Source organism: Malus sylvestris, chromosome 16 (assembly GCF_916048215.2).
Source record: "Malus sylvestris chromosome 16, drMalSylv7.2, whole genome shotgun sequence".
Classification (NCBI taxonomy): domain Eukaryota; kingdom Viridiplantae; phylum Streptophyta; class Magnoliopsida; order Rosales; family Rosaceae; genus Malus; species Malus sylvestris.
The window spans coordinates 27,511,642-27,534,012 of record NC_062275.1 but is presented as its reverse complement, the minus strand read 5'-3'; the positions used below and the strand labels follow the sequence as shown (position 1 = coordinate 27,534,012).

At 37.9% G+C, this 22,371-nt stretch overlaps 1 pseudogene; it reads right to left on the bottom strand.

The window, feature by feature from the left end:
- Window positions 1-8,588: 8,588 nt before the first annotated feature.
- Window positions 8,589-15,958, bottom strand: LOC126609257 (uncharacterized; annotated as a pseudogene).
- Between the last annotated feature and the right edge of the window lie 6,413 nt (window positions 15,959-22,371).

Here is a 22,371-nt window from a genome sequence, read left to right as displayed (position 1 = left end):
GTGACACCTGAGTCCACAAGCGCGACTCGCCAAGAAAAGGAAATTGGTCTAGGTGGTCAGCTTTGCAGTCTAGAAATCCCCAACAAGAACACCTGTGTCCTTAATGAAGGGTTAGTGAAGGTCTGTGATGAGGATGATGGTGAAGGCTCTGATCCACCAACAAGATCGTTTCTTTGAAGACGACTTGACGAACAGTCTAGGGTGGTTGAACAAACGTTTAGTCGAGGAATCGATAAACTGCACAATGTGATACGTAGTAACAGTGAGGTACAAAACAAATTGCTTGAAATACTAGTTAGCAAGGTCTGCGACGACAGGTCATTCGATCTTTCCCGGTACTTGCCACCAAGGAATAATCTGTTGCCAGTAGTACAGGCCGAGCCAATTCCTACTCGGCTCAAGCCAATTGACTTAGAAAAAAAAAGAGGATTAAGTAGCAGGACAGATGGACTTGACTAGAAAGTAAAAGTAACGTCCGTCGATATAACCAAGGTCCAGCGGATGATTGATTCGGCTATGAAAAACGGGCCGAAGTTCCCTAAATTCATCTACTTATATCCAGCTTACATGGAACGGTTCGAATATCCTAAAGGTTTCAAAATTCTAGATTTTAGTCTTTTCATTAGAGAATCGTCTTTATCCTCATTAGAACATGTGGCCCATTTCACCGCGCAATGCGGAGATGTCAACTGTGATTTTCACAAGCTGCGACTGTTCAGTTTTTCATTGCCAGGTTCAACATTTGCCTGGTATATCAACCTTCCACCCAATTCCATCCAAAGCTGGGAGGAATTGGTCGAGAGATTTCACGAGCAGTTTTATCGGCCAGGGATGGAAATGTCAGTTTCTTCGTTGGCAAGGATGGCTCAAGCATCTGATGAGTCACCAATGGATTATCTTACCAGATTTAAATCGGCCAGGAATTGGTGCCGAGTACCCCTCCTTGAAGTTGAGTTTGTTAGACTTGCTTTGAACGAACTCGATATAGAATACAAAAAGAAATTTCTAGGGGCAAACTTTCGGGATATGTATGAATTAGCCCAGCATGTCGAGCAATATGACTATTTGCTCCGAGAAGAGAAGATGTTGAAACCCCCATCTCGAGGGACGATTTACAAAAACCTACAGTCAATTACCCGTCGATCGAAGGCGAGGAATCTCAGTACGTCAGCGTGGACACGGCCGAGATAGTAATAGATAAACCATACGTGTGTAAGGCATTGACTCAAATTAATTCCAAAGAAGTCAAAACCCGCTCGGCCACTGAAGAAACAGCAAAAACATCAAAAGTTTATACCTTTGATATCACAAAGGCTGAAGCAATTTTTGATCAATTGCTATCAGCGAAGATTATTAAACTTCAGCCAGGGCATAATATTCCCAAGGTCGAAGAACTTAAAGGAATGACATATTGCAAATACCATAACTCGACAAAGCATGCAACAAACAATTGTGTCATATTTCGTGATGATATCAAGAGCTGGATTGACAAAGGCAAGCTAAAGTTTCCTGAAAAACACATGACGGTTGATACGGATCCATTCCCTTCAGCGACAGTCAGCATGGTAGATGCCCGTTTGCTTAAAAGAAATGGAAAAGAGAAGGTCGAATTTACCCCAGTACAACACATCCGGAAGCAAAGCTCCCAGCCTCGACTCAAGATCGATCTATTTTCTAACGCGCCATCTATCGAGCTATCAGGACCGGGCATAGTTGAACCAATGTTGAACTACAACAACGAAGAAAATGGTTGGCCAATAGTACCACATATCCTAAAGAAAGGTTCCCAACCTCGACTTAAGATTGACTTGTTTTCTAATGCACCACCCACCGAACTCTCAGGACCTGCCATAGTCAAGTCCATGTCAGACTCCAGCGAAGATGGAAATGGCGGGTCGATAGTTCTATGTAGCAATTGTAAGGCACGCGTTGTATTAACCGAGCCCAAGGGGAAACTGTCTCCGATGCAGATGCAACAATCATAACACCAATCGGCGACTAGAGCAAAACCTTCAAAGGAACCTAGTGAAGGCCAGCGCCAGAAAGTATTCAACAGGCTCGGCCCAAGGAAACAGACAGATGGACCTACATTGGTCAAACGGCGCCTTGATTTCGACACACCGTTTTACAACGAGGACTATTATTCCCGTAATTCCAACAGTTCGAGCTCATCAGCAAATAAAAAAACCTTCAGGCCACCTGAACCACGTGACCAACGTTGGTACAGCTACAATTCTCCTACCGGCATGTATACCTCGCTATCCAAATCTCAGAAACGTCGACGTCAGCGTATAGATTGCTTGGCTCGACGACAAGTTGCCTAGCCTATCTCGGCCACTAAATGGCAGTCGAAAGAGATGGCAGGAAGCGGAGATGATCGGCCAACCCCAACAATCATGGCTGAATTACAAGGGCAGAAGGAAACCAATCGGGACTTCGAAACTACCATTGAAGAAACTGAGAAGTGCATCAAACTTCTTCTTCGGCCCGGGGAAATGAAAGCTCGTTTCGAGCAATTTAAGAAAGAGGCCGAAAGCCAATTGCCTCCGTTACCATTGAAAAAACCTCTAATCAAAGTTCGACGGAATCTGTACCTTCCATTCCTTGGCGAATCATTGGAATATATGAAAGAATTTCACAAGAAATATTCCACTAACGACTTATATGGGTTGCCGAAGGCCTGCCAAGAAGTTCTTGACCTGGCATTAACTTGCCTTGATGCTGAGTAGATCATCCAAAAAACCACTGATCCAGCAATGAAAGCCAGATTCCAGCACATTCGAGAAGCTAAGGTTCTCAGCTTCGAGGTCGACCCATACAAGGATATTGACACAGCCGAACTCCCTTTTTCTCTTGAAGACCTTCAACACATTCGGTATCACTTCGAATTTTTTTCGATAGTCTTCTTGTTCGGCTTAACGGCCGATGAGACAGAGCGTGTGGCACGACTGGACGCTTACTTGGACACCAGGAATGCCCGGATCGCCTATGAAGAATGAGCTCGCAAAATACGGCAGGAGCAGAGTTCGACACTAGATGCATGCAAACCCGAAGACGATAGTTAACAAGATATATCGTCAGATTGTATGGCGTAAGCGCTTGAATATGTTGAGACACACAGCGAGTTGGCCGCGAACGCTCCGACACACGATGATATAGTCCTTACAACTCCAGAAGATGACGACCAGGATCCAATGGGCCTTTCAGTCCTTGAAAATATGGAAATCAGCATGATCCATGTTCTACCGACCGAATTTCAGCTGACTACACGCCAACCAAGTTCCTTGGATGGCGATGTGGTCACTGAGGAAGCAACACAAGTTGATTTCGTCACTACGACGGAGGATAAGTTACCACACGGCGACGATAAACTTAAAACAGCCTTGGATATCTTGTTTCCCCGTTCTTCGTTGACTAATCTTCCGCATTTAAAACCGTTGTATGTCACAGCCCATATTGAAGGCTACCCAATCTTTAAAATTTTCGTTGATTGCGGAGCAACAGTCAACATCATGCATGTATCCGTCATGAAAGCATTACGACGATCCACCGACAAACTCATTCCTTTAGGAATAACCATGAGTAACTTTGTTGGCGACAAGTCTCAGACAAAAAAGGTACTCCCTCTAGAGGTAAACATCGCAGGTCGTAATCACATGATCGCATTTTTAACGTCGACTCCAAAATCGAATATAATGCTTTGCTCGATAAGGATTGGATTCATCAAACGAATTGCATTCCTTCTTTTTTTATATCAAGTTCTCATTTTTTGGGATGGTAAATCAGTTGTGGTCCACCCGGCCGACATTTAGCCATTTGAAACCAACATGATTTAGGCCCGCTATTATGATGATAACATCGGCTATATTACCCTACAGGGTTTTAATGAAGATGGATGGCCGACCCGGATCTCAATCCAAAAAGCCATCGAGGTAGGCGTCGAGACTGTCCACCAGGATTTGGCGAGACTCGGTTTGGCCAATTTACTCCCCACCACTGATGATTGACATCAAAAGCGAGAGGCGTTGGGCAGCGGTTTCATCCACAATGGAACGCCTGCTGGCCCATTGGTATGCTATTGCCAAGCACCTGTATTGGGGCATCAACTTAATCGAATTTTTGGCCGAAGAAGATAACGGCCCGGTACTATCGTTGGATAAAGTTCAGGATGCACCAGCCGAGCTCAACGACAACCGACCCCAAGTAAAGGATCCTCTAGAGGAAATAAATGTTGGAACGGCCGATGATCCTTGGCCGCTCTTTATTAGTGCATTATTGCCCCATGCCATGAAAGTTGAACTCCATCAATTACTTCACGAGTTTAAAGATTGTTTTGCTTGGAGTTATCATGAAATGTCGGGTCTCGAACGGACCCTTGTCGAACATGAATTATGTATCAAACCTGGTTGTAAGCTTGTTTGACAACCTCCTCGCTGATTCTCGATTAAAGTACAACTCGGCATAAAAGATGAAATTGTCCATCCAAAGGAAATCTTTGAGAAGTCTATAAATACAAGGTCCCCAGACACAAATAGGGGTCGACAATTTCTACATTGAAGGTCAATAATTTCTACATTAATGGGCCGAAATTCTCACAAAATGAGAACCTCTGCTAAATCTTTGAAGACCAATACGCTGCCAAAGCTCTCTTCGAAGAATGTACAACCAAAGCCGAAGCATTCCCTTGAAGAATCAACAAGCACTTGTGCCGATTCCTTCAAGACTTTGTTGCAAACTCAAAACTTGTAACGACGTTCGATTCTACATCAGCACTCCCTTTGCCGCAGCCCTAAACTTGAGGTGAAGACTATCCACACATTGTTTGAAGCTCCAAACTTGAAGCAATCGTTCAATCGTTCGTTCGAAATCAAGTCACCGCAACCCTTGGATCAATAACGTACGCATCTACATCAAATTTGAAGATTGAATCAAAGGAAAATTGTAAATAGAGATTGTAACCCTACAAATTCATCAATACAAATCTACTTTGTACACGTGTTCTCATTTCATTTGATATAGAATATTTGTGTTTACAATGAGTTTTTGAATAGAGATCTACTAACACCATGGATGAAGGGGAGGTGATTAATCTTTAGTAATTTACTAATTTACACTTTTCAAGATTAATTTTATACCAAATATTGACAGAGTATAAATCAAATATCCTAATAAAAAAATCTACCGAGTACCAGATATATATGGTATACTGGTACTCCATTTCAGACAATATTTTCCCAAACAATGAAATCTGACTTCTTGTTGGGCTGTCATCAACATTTGATAAGCAACTTGTAATAATTAATCACATTATCAATTGATTAAAATAATAGGTATCTCCGTGTCCTCGGGGACATGCAATACGATTCGCATGGCTCTTCCGCAAGGATGGTCATGTACCTAAATCTAGAGTTAAATGTTAGCTGCATATGTTTAGGGGATCATTGAGAGTGGAACTTCCAGGGATTAGTTTTAGTGAAGAATGAGTCATTAGTAACAAAATTATTCCTCCTTGTACTATATATCTCATTAGAGTATCATAATTAGGACTTGGGAGGGATCCATGAATTTGAGATGCAATTTGTTGCCCAACTTTTTCCATCGACCAAAGTAGATACAACTTTATCACTCTTGATTATCATCGACTAATCTAGCTCATCTGCCAGCTCAACAAAGTTGTTAGAAAGACAGTTAGACAGTGATTCACTTGAGTCTGTTAAGTTCCTCAGCTTGTAAGAGAAGCTCCTTTGAGCTATAAATACTGTTGTATATCACAGTGTACCAATCAAGTAAATCTAATGCAAACAATCTATCGATTCCTCAACTTTCTTCTTCTCTCTAGCTTCTAGCTTTCTTCTGCAATACTGTATTTCTTCATTTTCTGCATTTGTGGAGTCCTATTATCATGTTACCAATCGCCGAAAATCAATTGGAATTTTCTTGTGTTGGCTTCCACTCAAGACTGTTCTTAGCCAATTTGTGTTTCTGGGATTTTGAAATCATGGCTTAATCAACTTTTAAAATTGAGGTTTAGTAACACTTCAAAATGATAATTTTGTTAAGTAGAGCTATCAGTTTCAATCTGTGATAGGGGATGTAATTTGTTTTATTTTTGTACTGTTGATTCTCCATGTCCACCCAAATTTGTCCTTAGCACAGAAATTGGTATTACAAAGGAAGTTACTTCTGCATATAAAGAATGGGTGAAAAAGGATTCGGCTTTACTCAAGCTTATTAATTGCTACACTCGTAAATGATGCAATGGAAAATATATTTGGTTGCAAGACTTCTCGGGAAGCTTGGACCAGTTTACAAGAAAGACTTGATTCTGTTTCAATGGTTCATGTGACTGAGTTTCATACTGCACAGAAAAGTAGTGAATCTGTGGATAAGTTCTTGTTCAGATTGAAAGACATAATGGATCGGTTGGTCTTTGCTGGAGAAAAGATCATTGTAATGATCTCCTTATAGCAACGTTATCTGGTTTGTCTGCTGAATTTGAGTTGATCAAGACAGTAATTCTTACGAAGGACAAATCCATGTCTCTAAAAGATTTCAATGTTCAACTTCTTGTAGCAGAAGGGAATATTAAGCCAAGAATGCACTCAATGACAAGTTCCATGGCTGGAATGTATGTGCAAGGAGAAGGTTCCAATTCATAATGGCATGAAGGTGGATATCAGAGGTTTGAACACGGTGAAAGCTCTAATTCTCAAAGATATCAAGGACGGTATCATAGAGATTAGCTTGATAATGGTTTTTAAGGAGGTTCTGGATTTATGAGCAATGGCCACAAGTCTTTTCATCCTCAACAAAGAGCAAATTTTACTAACAGTAAGTTTGCTAATGGGAACAATTTTTCAAAACCTTACTCAGGCTTCAATAATAGGTTAGGACTTAGGACGTAATAGTTTCTCTGGAAATGGAAGAAGCACTTAGTATAGAAGTTCTTTCTCTGGAAGTAGTTCTAACAAGGGCAATTGAAGTGGAAATACTAATTACAAATCTCCTATATCACCTGAGTGCCAAATTTGTTCTGGAATGGAGCACATTGTACCTAATTGTTACTATAGGTATGAGAGTGTGAATAATCAATCTTCTAGGTATATAGTCTGTCAAATCTGTGGAAAAAGAGGGCACATTGCTCTTGAATGCTATCATATGAACAATTATGTATATCAAGGCAATCCACCACCACCGTCTCTTACTGCAATGACCGCTCAGGCTAACATAAACTATAACGAAGCTTCTGGTTCCAGTTTTTCAAATGATAATGGTCATGGTTTCTCAGCAGGTGATAATTGGATCATTAACACAGGTGCAACATACCATATGACAGTCACTTTAAACAATCTCAATCAAGTCACTCCCGACCATGGAGATGAAAAGATAACTACTGGGAATGGTGCAGGTTTGGCATTGACTCATACTGGCTCTACTACCATATCTACTTTCAATAATTCCTTATTATTGAGAAATGTTTTATGTGTGCCTAAGAGTATTGTGAATATCTTATTTGTTAAAAAGCTTTGTAAAGATAATAGATGTTGGTTTAGATGTGAGACTGTTGTATTCTTTATACAGGACAAGACAAAATGGGTGATTTTGTACCAAGGACAGAGTGATGGTAGGGATTTTTTTACGATTCCAGTGAATGTCTTCTCAAATTCCTTTGCTGCAAGGTTGGAAATATATGTTACTTTTCTTGGAAAGAACGTTCAGACTTCCGTTAGGCATAAAAGGTTAGGACACCCATCTGAGAAGGTAATTGCTGCAATATTGAAGACTTGAGAAATTTCAGGTAGTACAGATTCATGTCCATCCTTGTGTTCCTTTTGTATTCATAGCAAAAAAAGTAGCAGCATTTCCCGTAAAGCAAGTTAAAGCTACTTTCTTGTTTGAAAATGTTCATTATGAGGGATTGGGTCTATCTCCAAAATAGTCCAAAATGTTCAACATTGTGTTATCATGCTTGTTCACATGTCGCATTCCTAATAACAAAATGCCATGTAAGACATTAAGCATGAGACCACAATATCAACTTTTGTTTGGCCGAGTCCCTGAAGTGTAACATTTAAAAGTCTTTGGAGCTGTTGTTTATCCTTTCTTAAGGCCATATAATGTGAACAAGCTGCAACCAAGGTCTACTCAATGTTTTTTTCTTAGATACATGATGAAGAGGTCAGTTTCAGTGTCTCAAGGTTCAAAAAGAGTCATACGAGTCCAATTAAACTTCCATTGTGGTTCAGTTGCCTTCCTTTACTGAGAATTCATTTGCAACACCTAATCATGATTTTCATTAGAGCAATGATTCAGTATTAATTATAGAAATTGATCCACAATCTGGATCTTCTAGATTTTGAAGGCCCTTGAGTTCTGAAATTCAAAGTTCCTGTTCCCATCACTCTAGTATTTCATTTGATACATCACCTTTGTTAACCTATCCATCACAACTCACAACTTGAGGTAATTCTTCCTATCTCTCCAGTGTCTAATCTCACTTCCGAATCTTCAACAATTAGTCTAGATTCATTACTAGTACATGCAATGATGACAAAGCATTGTTGGATCCTTACAATATTTGATCTTTACTAGGTCATATATTGCATTGATGAATCTACCGCACAGGTAACAGCTGAAAAAAAATTAGAAATAGCAGATGTACAAATGAAGGTACAACACTAGAGACATGACTGTCACAATTATTAAATACAGGAACATTCAGCTTGTCGTCACCACACTATAAATGGGACACAATGTTCAATGTTATCAGTGCTGCTCTGAACACTTCAAGAGCTATAAACGTGCATGGCTGGTTTAATCTATTACTTAGTTCTTATCCTGGGAAACCATACAAGCTGATAGCTAGTAAAACACGGTTTCCAGAGAAGCAGTTATTGAGGGGCTTCCTCAGCCCTTAGGCTACGTTTGGTATGTGGAAAAGAAAGCTTGGGAGCCTGGAAAATGATTTCCTATCCCATGGGAAAATTGGGGGGAAGTGAAGCCCTCAACCCCCCTTGGTATCCATTTCCCTTCTCCATGGGAAACATAAAAAATTAAAATTAAAATTAAAAAAAGAGCATTGATTGCTTTCTTTTGAAGACAATTATGTCGTCATTCACAATTAAAAATGCCCATTATATTCCAAATAAAGTGGCATTTCAACATACTTTTTCATCGTTACCAAACATAGGAAAGGAAATTTAGACTTCCTTTCCCCCAGGAAAAGTCATGGGAAATCATTTCCCATTAATTTCTTTCCAAGTACCAAACGCAGCCTTAGTGTATGCGTTAAACTGAGTTGTACAACAGGACAAAGATGAAACTACATCACTTGAGTTGCATTTACTACACAAACAACATTGAAGTTATTAGGAAAACCTTAAGAGAAAAAAAGTACACATGACACAATTTAAAAAGTTCTTTGCACACTGGGTGAGGAGGAGAAAGAGAAAGAGCTTCTGACCTTCTACGTGCAGCTTATATGACCAAGATTCAGAGAGTTCTGACATGCTCCACACCGATAGTTGCGGTTTTGAACCTTGAGTGACAGACATGAGACACTCTGATTTCCCAGCAAATGACAGGGTCACAATTGGCTGAGGAAAAAATTATATGAGAGCAGGTTTGAATTACATTTCAGTATCTTCCATCAACTCTATTGAGTGTACCAGCATCAAAATGATGTGGTAAGCATAATTAAAAAGGGTGTATATTCTGAAGATACTCCCTACTTCAGGCATTTGAAGATCACCCATACCCAAAAAAACTTACAACCGCCAATACCACAAAAAACTTACAACCGCCAATACCACAAAAAACTTACAACCACCATGCTCAAGATGTCTAGTTCTCATTTGAAGACCATCCATACCCCAAAAAAACTTAAGACAACCCATACCTGGACAACTTAAGACCACCATGCTAAACCAGGAGCAGCAAAGACGTCTGATATAATGATTTAGAACCCAGTGTAAAGATTACAAGTAGAAAGGGCAAGCCACATTTTCCACACACTAATATGATGATTCAGATGAAATAACATATGTTTCTGATGAAAGATTAATCCAAAGACGATTGGGATCTGAAACAATCACGATCTGCATCTCTCCAATCACAGCTACAAGTGCATTGTTGTCGGGATCCCATAGTGTGATTACATTTTCGGCTGCAACTGCCAGAACAGAACCATCACCAGAAAATACAGCAGCTGTCATTGGCTTATTCCTGAGAAGGAAATGAATATCCATAAGATACAGTTATCAAAGCAGTTCAGATATGTTACAAAGACAACCAAAAACCAAGAGTTTTGAACACCAGGATATGTTACATGTGCAAAAGCATCTAAAATGTACATCATTCCTTTTTCCTTTTTACCCTGGTACTCTATCCCCCGCCCATTTTTCCATGAGTTGTATTCCGCACCCGAGGTGTCCACTTTTATATAGAAAACAAATTTTCATAAAAGAAAAATGGAGTGCGAAACAGATGACAAGGTTTCCTCTTGCCTATAAAAACAGTACTCTAAAACACTACAATATCAAAACCCTTATGGAAGTACACCAGAACAAGAAATTCACACAGCAGAGTTAGCTACTACAACTAACCAATATTCAGTTCGAGATATCATGATTGACATCCAACTCCAATAAAAAAAAAAATATGTGTTTGTAAAACACAATAAAATCTTAATAATTCCCCAAAAATTTTGGCCATTCATGAATTAATAATCTCTTTATGTTAGTAAATTCTTTTTCAAGAAATGATGGATTTTTAACTCTCAGCAAGAACACAGTGACCGCATCTACATGAAAGCTTTTCCTTCCTAGAAAGAGTAGGAACATACTTGTATGAACCTACAGCATGACACATCCAACCAGAATGTTGCAGAACCTCATGTTTCTGCAGAATCTCATCACTGCAAACCCAAATCTGAGACAGTGAAACAAAACGTAAACTTCATGGAAAACAGAATTCAGAAAAGCAAACATACAAATCATTCAGAAATTACCTTGAAATCCCCACAATAGGATGAGCTGGCAACCTTACGACGAGTAGGATGGCACGCAAGGGAAGAAATTCTGGCATCCCTATACAACACAAAATATTAACAGTTACCTCGAGTCCGTATCATGGATACAAATGACAGTGCTACTTAACTAACAAATATATTTATCATCATGACTTTGAAGCACATAAGATAAGAGACTTTAAATTAACACTTTGAAGCACATCAGATAAGAGACTTTAAATTAAAAAGATACAAGTTTTTCCTCATTCTTAGCAAGTTCAGTAGCAGTCACTAATTTATCAGAAGCAGGGCTTGCAACTAGTATTATAGCAACATATAGACATCAAAATCCACAACAGATCAGTCAGGTCCATACTTTGAGGTTCATAAACAACAGTGGACAGGCTGAAACTTTTATTCTGTGACCCTGATGCCCAAAATTTAAGACAAACAAGACCACCTAACCCCTCTTCAGGAAGCTTAACTTCAACTGTGCTCATCATAGAGCCATCTCCAGATAGAGACACCAAAGTCACTATTACCAGTGACCGCAATAACCCAAGATATGGTCAAATTATGGTCGTGTTTTAGAAGAATGAAAACAAAAAATCTCAAGCTAGAAACTAAAACGAGCAATTTACTGACTTCATCTCCTGGTTGATGATTTCTCTCACAGATTTGAACCTGCAAAATGTCCAAGTTAGAAAAATTTCACTTACATATCATAACTTATAATCTCTCTGTCTCTCTCTCAAAAAACAACGCTTGCCGTAGAAAATTCAACATCTGATTATCCATTGAAATATCAATTAAACAACAAACACATCTTCACCTCAGACATTTCACGGTCATCAAACAAGGTGTAGAACTGGATTCGATAATTCTCTGTACGCAAAGCAACCAACCCATCAGTGTGATCAAAGCAAACTTGCCTGCATATTCCGTCGTATATCTCTGGACCTGAATAAGGAAGCTGAAAAGTAGAGATAGCTATTTAGAAGCCAAAACTATTTTATTCCTCACAACAAGCCGCCGAAACAACAAAGACATATAGTACACAAAGGTAAAGGAATCTGAAGGAATCTATCAAACTGAGCATGTATCCTGGTACATTCATGAAAGAAAGAAAAAAAGTAGCTTAAAAACGCCAGCTCACTTTATCTCACACAAGCACAAATTTGCTTTCACCCTGCATCCAAGGTTAAAGAAATTTACGGCCCGTCACAAGGTAATTATAAGAAGAAATTTCATCATGGATATTCACCCCCGGCAAAGGTATGGTGACTTAATGATGTCGTTTTTGCATGCTTATGCAACAAACCACAGGGCCCAGACTCTTGTTACCAATTCCAAAGGTTCTTAAAGAGAAAATATTGAGTAGGATTTCAGGATTTCATCACTTGGCTCACAACAACAGGTACAGTCTACTCTGATTTGTTTTAGAGGAAACTTGACTCTGATTTATTTGCACGTTGTTTGCCTCCAAAATTGAGGACTACTCCACAAGGTTTTGTTATTCTTAGTAGCATTCTATATGCAACTTACGTGTGGCTACCTAAAGATGTGCACTGTCAATAATGTAACCTACTAATCTGTGGTTCCTATAAGACAATATAACGTGTCTTCTAATCATTATTACCTCAATAGTCAATAACACACAATAGCATGGCCTTGAAAGGAAGCCTCTTATGTATTCTATAAAAACAAACTGAGAATTTTCAAATACCTTGATCCCTGAAATAGACTTCAAGATTTCCATTGAGGGCATTTTTAGTATATGAATTTGATTATCTGCACAAGATATCTACAATCCATATATCAGTGAACAGTAGAATACATTAGTTCTTTATCACAGAGACTGCATTACTATGCTACGATACTCCATCCCAATAAATTGGATGTTTTCTTACAGAAGAAAGTGAAGGGTCTGGAGAATCAGTCAAATATCGAAGAGGAGATCCAATTCTGGGCAAGAACTTGCAAAAACTTCTTTTTCCTGTGTCTAGCTGCCAGACCACAAAAACTCCTTCCATTCCACTCGGATAAGATAGATGTGTCATAAATATGTCACTTTAAAGCAATGTATTAAAAGCGTGAGGTGTGGGCGTGGCATCCGAGGGATAGCCCAGCCTAGGCGTGAGGCATGAGGCGAAGCCTCACAAGACCTAAATTTTTTAACAAATACACTAACTGTAAACATATATTACATTAAAAAAAAAAAAAGATTATTAATCAATAATCACCCTGAGCACACACATGTATTATAAATACACACACACATATATATACATATATTATATTATATATAAAATAGAGAATGAAAAGCACAATGAGCACACATATAACCATGCACACAAACAGCACACACATCCATTATATAAAAAAAATAAAAATAAAAATAAAAGACAGAGAGATGATAGTGCAAGGAAGAGGTATGAGGCAATTAAAACCCTACCCAAAATTTAGGTTTGGGAGTAAAAAAAAAAAAAAAAAAATACCCTCTGAGGCGAGCCTTTTAAAACATTGCTTTAAAGTAAGAAATCCATGACAAAACAAGGCATAATCCAGGGCGAGTTTCACCTGAATTCGCTCAAAACCCACATACCTGAATATAAATAGGCACCGTCAGAAGAGAAAGAAAGAACACTTATTCCAGCACCATGCCAATGCCATGTGGAGGAAGCATGAGCATCGTCATCTCCCCTAACTCCATCCCTTTCATCCTCATTATTCATTGATCTTCCTTTCATTAGTTTGCCACCATCAGAAAATGTACCTTTACCAAATCCTGTCTAGATTAGAATTCTCCCACTTGTATCATCCGCGGCAACAATTGTCTGAGTTGGATGAAATGCAAGAACGTTAAAGTTTCTTGTATGATGCAGAGTAATATTCTTAGCAATCATGAGTTTCGAGTCTATAGCAGGGACTCTCCATATATGAAGCTTCCGCTTGTACCGGATGCCGAAGAATTTTCCTGAGGGACTGATAGTTATAGCGTCTGGTTTTCGAGTTTGTCAAATTCAAACCCATTGTGAATTTTTCATGCCTCTTAAATTGCAATACGAGAAAAAGTATTGGAATTAAATAACAATAGTTACCGTGGGGGTGGGGGTTCCAATTCCTTTCATATGGATTCAGATGTCCAACAAATTTAATGTAGTTAAGTAAAAGCTATTCCTATACAAGATACTGATAAAGGACTCAAGAATGAATGGATTATCTTCATGTATCTCTTAAAGGAAGTTTCATCTCAAAAAAGTTAAATGAATTCCTGAGAGGGAATTAAATAATTCTTTCAGTCTTGGATAATATAAAGGAAATTGGTCACAACAAATACTAGCTCTTAATCAGTATATTATAGAAAAGTTCACACAGACACATGTTTGCATCAATGTTATGGACTTCGACTGTTATATCCTTCAAGTTCTGATCATGAGTAACAATACACCAGCATCAAATAGGGTGTGAGAACATTACTACATTGGCAGGCAATACACAACAACACATGATAGCACATACCTATCAACCTATAAGAAAAGCACTAAACACGTCAATGTAACTTTTTATGCAATAAATCATATCATAGCACTTCTCTTTTGTTCCCTTCATAAATTCATTTCCATGCATACCGGAAGTAAACCTCACAAATATCACATATAATGTATAGGAAAAAAAATCTAGAGTCAAATAACTTCTAGTTCGCTATTGCTCTACCTCTGAGAGAGCACCTCTAGCCAAACGAGATTCAGTCAAATTACACTTCCGAATCTGTCCATGCAATGGCTTTGGTGTATTTTCTTGCACTTGGTATTTTCAACAGACAAACAAGAAAAAACGTGAGCTGCATTAGAATCATTTTCTTGTGTTCCTTCACAGGTTGGCCCATTGTAGACGGAACAACCTGAAAATCAAAACCAAATAGCGTCACGCCGTCAAAAAATTTCTCCGCTCCAAACACAAAATTAAAGAAACTAGAATAAAACAGCAAAGCTATCTACCATAGAGAAAATGGGCATTTTAATATCAATGGTCTTCATCAACTCAGCGACTGCAAAGTCCCAATAGCGAATGGTGCCGTCAACAAAGGCGGTCCAGCAGAAGCTCAGAGCTTTGTTGCCGGGAACTACTATGACGGAGGTGACCGATGCATTGTGACCCTCCAAGGACGATATCTAATTACAAGAAAGAAATAAACAAAAAAATCGAATATTGTCAGGCAGGAGGGGGTATTGGAGTGTAAATTGAGGAGGAAAAGGAGGGTAAAGTTGGAAAACCTGCAAACCAGTGGAGGTGGTAAATATGGAGACGGCGGTGCCTGTGCAGACAAGGAGGCGCTTGGCGTCGGTGGCGAAGGCCGGACGTGCTGACACGTAGCTCTTGCCGCCCCTAAGCATCTCTGTCTCTCTGCAACGGCTGAGCAACCCCTTTCGTGGCCGCCGGAGGGTTTTGGGGTTTTGGGTTTAAGCGAGTAAGCCTCACTGGACTAGACTGGCTTACAAAGAATATTAATCCGTGTTTGGCGCAAGCCAGGGCTGAGCTTAATTGGACTAGCTAGGACTCGTTCCGACTAAACTCTTCACTAGCTGGGCTTAGCGAGGCCGGGCAAAAAAAGATGGGATTGCTAAGACCAGTGCTTCGCATCATCATCGTGCTGAGGCTTCGACTTCCTCAGTCGTCTTCCACTCATCGATTTGCAGAGATCAATAGAAATCAATTTGCAAATCCGACGATCCAAGCCTCTGCAAATTGAAAAAGAAAAACAAGGGTATGACCTGAAGAGAAAGTAAATTAATAGAAGAGAAATATGGGATTTAGTTGAAGAGAAAGCAAATGAAAAGAAGAGAAAGTTTATGGGTTTGATTATTAGTGGGAGAAAATCTGGGCTTGTGAAGAACAGAACGCAAACCAGAGAAGAAAAATAGAGGGACTTGGGGGGTGAGAGTCAAATACAAAAAGTGTGCATTAATAATAATAAAATATTAAAAAATGAATTAGGACAAAAAAAGTATTTTAACTCTAAAATAATTTAATCTGTAATTTAATCTGACATTTCATCAAATGCTTCATTATCTTTATTCTACTTAGTTCATGCTTAGTCAATCTAACTAAGTTCAAGTTAATTCGGTCTAAAATAGTCTAATGCAATAAGCGTACCCTAAACTTGGAATTTAGATAAAAGTCGGAATTTGGATGAGAGAAATAAACTTGGAATTTAGATAAAAGTCGGAATTTGTAAATTGACATGCACGAATTCTCTTGTTTAGATTCATAAACACAGAAATTTAGAATTTTCGCGTGGAAAAAAACTTGGAATTTGGGATCTCCAATTCCCAAGTTTTAATTTCATGTACATAGGTGTCATTTCCCAATTTCTATGATTGAGAGCTTAAAAATAACAAATTTCATATTCAATTCCATTGTTCTTTTAGTAACCAAATAAAAAAATTCACAAATTCTAGAAAATAAAATCTTGTCAATTCAATTTCCATTATTTTAAAATTTCTTAATAATGTTAAATTTCTTCATTTAAACATAATGTAAGAGTTTAAGGTGGCTAATAAAAAAAACAAAACCAAAAGGAAATACAAGAGCCCTCGACTTGGAGCATCCCTACAAATTTTTTTTCTTTTATCAATTTTTCAGTGTTATACTTGTGGGCCCGTCGGCTAAGGCCTAATGCTTAATGTTCTTTGTTAATGGGCGGTTCCGCGCCACGTGGCGGCCTGTGTCATAATACAAAGATGTGTTAGCATTTTTTTACATGTTTTTATATTATTGAACAAAATATCATCGTGTCTGTAATCTCGTGTCATACAATTTGTTTTTCTAAAGGAGACACGAATCCATTAGTTACTTTGAACCATTAATGCTGCAAGTTTAGAAACCTCTCCGCACAGATAAGCAAAATGATTGGCTATAACCCTGTTGAGGGATGATGATCGTGCGAGGTAGGCCTTTCAAAAAGAACTAAAAACAGTCCTTGATTCATCCCGTCCAATCTATTAATAAGTGTTCGGGCAATTGGGCAAAGAAATTAGAGAAAACTAATGAAAAATGTATGAAAATTTTGAATTTTAATGATAAGGATAAAATAAAAGGCAAAGTGAACAGCATCAAGATTGATTTTTCAGTGTAAAAATGTGGTTTTTCGTTAAAGTGAACAGTACCAAGAGCTTTTCGTTAAAGTTCTCAAGAAATTATTACCTTAGTGAATAGTAATTATTCGAGTGCATCTCTATCCCGCAAAAGATAATTTTTTATAAAAAAAATTAACAAAAAGATAAATTTTTGTTTAATTTCAAATAAAATTTTTAACCAACCCTGTCATGCTTCGTGTCATAATCTATAATTAATATGAATTGTTGGATTACATTTTTTTTGTAATCCAATGACTCATATTGTGCCATGTGGGCCAAAAGGGTAATAGCTTTTTTTTTTTTTTTTGGATTCTTCCTTTTTAAAATTTTTTTTAATAGAAAAATTTGGACCGTAGGATAGAAACTTAGTGCAAATCGAAGGGTTGAGGGTTGGACCCTAATGCTGCAGGTTTGGACAATTAACTCGCACTTCATGAGCGTGTGAAGCGCACACGCCTGGTACAAAAAAATATAACGTGAATGACGTCATACTCCATCAGGCGTTGGGTTGGGCAATTGTGGCCCAATTCAGCAGTCAAGCCTGCTTCCTTTCACTGTAGCCTGACTAATTGGGCTTAAGGTGGAGAGGATTTTGTGGGTTTTGGGGGATTCAATCACCCAATTACTTGGCCAATTGGGAGGGGTGGATTGTCTCAGAGCTAGGGGTGGGCGCGGTGCGGTTCGGTGCGGTTTCGAGTAAAACCGTAACCGAAATCGAAACATTTTGCGGTGCGGTTCGGTGCGGTTTTGAAGCCAAAACCGAAATGAAACCAAACCGTTTGGTTTGGTTCGGTGCGGTTTCAAACGGTTTCGGTTTGGTTTTTGAGAAAAAAAAATGTACAATTTAAAATATATACCTATTTATGCATAAAATGATCTTATTTTCCTCATATATTAATTAATGAACATTTAGCAACAACAATGCAGCAAAAACAGCAACAACAATGCAGCAAAACTGCAGCAAAAAACAGTGGCAAAACAATGCTCCATGCAATTTCCCTATGCTATTCTGAAAAGTGTGAGTTTGTTTCCGTAGTATTACAATATGTTCTTATGAAAGACTACAAACGCAGCGTGCAATCCCGGGATAGCAAGTTAATCATCTACCTTAAACACATTACAAATATTAAGCTGGTATGAAATCATTAAGTGGGCCACTAGCTACTCTTTCTGGTGGCTACTAGTCTAGCATTTTCTGGTGCCTTTGAAGCCAAGAATGCTATTAGAATTATTGAAGCCATGCGATGATCAAGGACTACACTCGAATGATGAACTTAGAATATGGTGTGATCCGAATTCCAAAGGATTGCAAAGAATGAGGCAGTTAGGCTGTCACCATGGATATGTCAGGGGGCATGACATGAGCTAGAGGTTGTGCAGATTGTATTGCGTAATACTGATCAATACAAAGATTATGCGTTGTGCAGGAGGTAAACTTTGATAGGGGTTTTCATGACATTGTGAAGAAGATCAAGCATTGATCTGGTAAGTCTTTGACAATAGAATTTATACTAAGATGATACAATAAACTAATTTAAAACAGAGAGACAACATTATTTTGATCTTAAAACATAATATTTAATATATGGTGCAGTTTCGGTTTCGGTTTCGGTGTGGTTTTGAAAACCCAAAACCGAAACCAAACCGTTTTCTTTGCCGCGGTTTGGTTTTGAAACCGAAACCATTTCAAAACCGCAAAACCAAACTGTTCGGTGCGGTCCGATTCGATTCGTGTTTCGGTTTTGGTTTTCGGTTCCAAGTGCCCACCCCTACTCAGAGCACTGCCACCCTAACAAATATCCCTTAGGAGGTAGTTGATTTAATCCCCCTCCAAAAAAAACCACTCGCCTCCCAAGGAGCCCAGTTGCTCACCCAATGAATAATTAATTGGCCCAACCCCCAGGGGCAGTGACGTGACATCAAGTTATTAAAAAGTAATAAAAAATTATTGAAAATACAAAAAATTATAAAAATGGAATTGCTATTAACACTCCAAAAATCTTATTTAGCACTCCAAACTTTCTATAATTAGAAAGAAAAATACACTTATGAGGAGTGTAGAATGAGATTTGCGAGTGCTAATAACAATTCCCTAAAAAAATTTAAAAAAAAAAAAAAAAACTAATTAAGAATACAAAAAATTATAATTCTTTTCTATAAATACATAACCATCTTCTTCCACCTTCCACCACATTTCAAATACTTGCAACCGATCTTTTATTATATTCCGAAATTAAAATAAAATTAGTTTATAAAAATAATAATATTTTAATAGAATTGATTGGCAATTACTATTCATTTAGGATGATTGTATTACCTATTGCCCATAGCCCTTACACTTTCCAATCCATTTAGGTTTTTTTTTTTGGTCAAACTAAATAACTTTCCATTAATTAAAACAGTAAATTACAAAAAATTACCTTAACTATAGGTCGAACCACAATCTCATACATCATATTTTAAACATTGCAATTAATACTTCAATTTATGAATTCGTTTCAATGTCATACCTCCGTTAAGTTTTTATGAATTCGTTTCAATGTCATACCTCCATTAAGTTTTCTATCAATTTGACTGTTAAATGATGATGTGGCAGGAACGAGGTTCACTCTTTCGCCAATTGCAATAAAAATTAATTAATAATTTTTTTATTAATTTTTTTTTGTCAAACAATAGATTTTGTTATATTAGATGGAAGATTAGCCACCGACGGGATTTGAACCCACACCGTCATGCAATGGCTCAACTCCTTTCCATCACTGTGGTAATTTTTAATTTTAATAAAAAATTAATAATTTGGCTATTACATGATGATGTGGCGAAGGAGTGGGCCCTGCTCCTACCACGTCATCATTTAACTGCCAAATTGACAGAAAGCTTAACAAAGGTAAGACAGTGGAACAAATTTATAAGTTGAGGTATGACATTACAATGTTTAAAATATGAGGTATGAGATTGTGGTTCGACCCATAATTAAGGTAGTTTTGTGTAATTTACCCTAATTAAAAAGGCTAGTACAAAGAGAATTCTTAGGTTAGAATCTCGTTGATGGCTAATTCGATGTCAAATTAGGCTGGCCATTGTATAGTTTAGCTGAACTCCCCCCTCCCCTAATATAAAAATATCGATGAACTCAGAAGAAGAAAAAAAAGCCTAGTAGAACATATATAGAAGCCAAAAGACAATTAAGTACAAACAAAAGTTTATGAATGACTCCACCGACGAGGGTGAGAATTATTAGTTTTAGGGTAAATTACATAGAACTACCTCAATTATTGGGTCATTAACAGTTTCATACCTCGTCTTTAAAAAGTTTCAATGTCATACCGTATCTTCAAATTTATTGCAATGTCATACCTTCCATCAGTTGACTGTTAGTTCATTTGTTAAATGCTGACGTGGCATGAGGTAGAGTCCACTTTTTATTAAAAAAATTATTAAAAACTTAAAAAAAATATTTTAAATATTAATTAAATATTAAAAAATTAAAATATTAAAAAAATATTAAAAAAAAAAACCCAAACCAAACCCAACCTAGAAAGAAGAAGAAGAAGAAGAAGAAAAAAAACCCAAACCAAACCCAGTTCGTCCCCCCCCACCCCGCCCACAAACCCAACCCCCTGTAACCCAGAAAGAAGAAGAAGGAAGAAGAAGAAGAAGAAAAAAAAAAAAAAAAAAAAAAACCAAACCAAACCCAGTTCGTCCCCCCGCCCATAAAGCCAACCCCCTGCAACCCAGAAAGAAGAAGAAGAAGAAAAAAAAAACACCAAACCAAACCTAGTTCGTCCCCCACCCCCACCCTTACAACCCAGAACAAAGAAGAAAAAAAAAAAACAAAAACAAACCCAGTTCTTCCCCCCCCCCCCAACCGAGCCCCCTTCTCCCCCACCCAACCTGCAACCTAGAAGAAGAAGAAGAAGAATAAGAAGATGGTTTTTTTTTTTTTTTCCTGGGTTGCGGGTTGGGCTCGAGTGGAGGGGGAGGAAGATGGGTGAGTGATGAGGTCGAGGATGGGTTATGGGTTGGGCTCTGGTTTTGGTTTTTTTTTCTTTTCTTTTGTTCTTCTTCCTCATTCTTCTTCGAGTTGCAGAGGGTTGGGTTTTTTTTTTTGAATTTTATTTTATTTATTTTATTAATAAAAAATGGACCCCGCCTCATGCCACATCAGCATTTAACAAAGGAACTAACAGTCAACTGACGGAAGGTATGACATTGCAACAAATTAGAAGATATGGTATGACATTGAAACTTTTTAAAGACGAGGTATGAAATTGTTAATGACCCAATAGTTGAGGTAGTTCTATGTAATTTACCCTTAGTTTTATTCTTTTAAGTGTTAGGACAATTTTTTTACAGGAATGGAGGCATGTTGCTTCCAACATTTGAACTTATTTTGCCTTGTCATGGGACTTGAATTTAAACCTTTTTTACTTGGATATTTCGTGAAGCACTTTACTCAAATCATTAATCCTTTTAAGAGTAAAACACGTAAAACTTTTCATCATTTGCTTCCATTTCTTGGAATATAGTTTTAACCGCGACAACCTTTCCAGATTAGACATGTTTCAGAGTTAGGAGCCACAAAACCAAACATGATTTAAGCTTGTACGATAAGGCATAAGTCTGCGTATTTGCTTTTCAACACTTGGGTAAAAAAGTGTTTGTATCCTAAACTTTTGTGTTTTGGCGGAGTATCACTGCGATTATCAAAGTACCGTTCTACTCTGATATAAGGCCAATGAAGTCAGTTCTAAATTCATTCAAGAAAGCCCTCGTCGAGGGATCAGAATGGTGTACTCATCATCTTTGCAGGTGAGCATAACTTAATGTGGGATAAATCATGTTATTGCATTTAGATAACACAACAAATATGACATGAAAATCTTGTGTGATTTCTCACCCATTGTGCCTTTATTTATAGAAGTAGGAAATGATAATTCTTGTCTTTCAAGTAATACATTACAATCATGAAACTAAATAAAAGATATTATAGAGGGCATGTGTTTGGTGCTTGCGCCATCTTGAATATAGAGTTTGTTAGTTCAGTGGCTGCATAAATCTTAGTTGTCATTGAAGTGGTTCAAGATGCTTGGGTCCTGAATTGAAAACACATTTGGATTGAAGCTACTCTTTGGTTTTGCATTATCTTTATAAGCCCCCACTTCAATTACTCTGTTTATTTTTGTTCATTGGAATTGTTGGAAGACTATAAATAGATTGCAA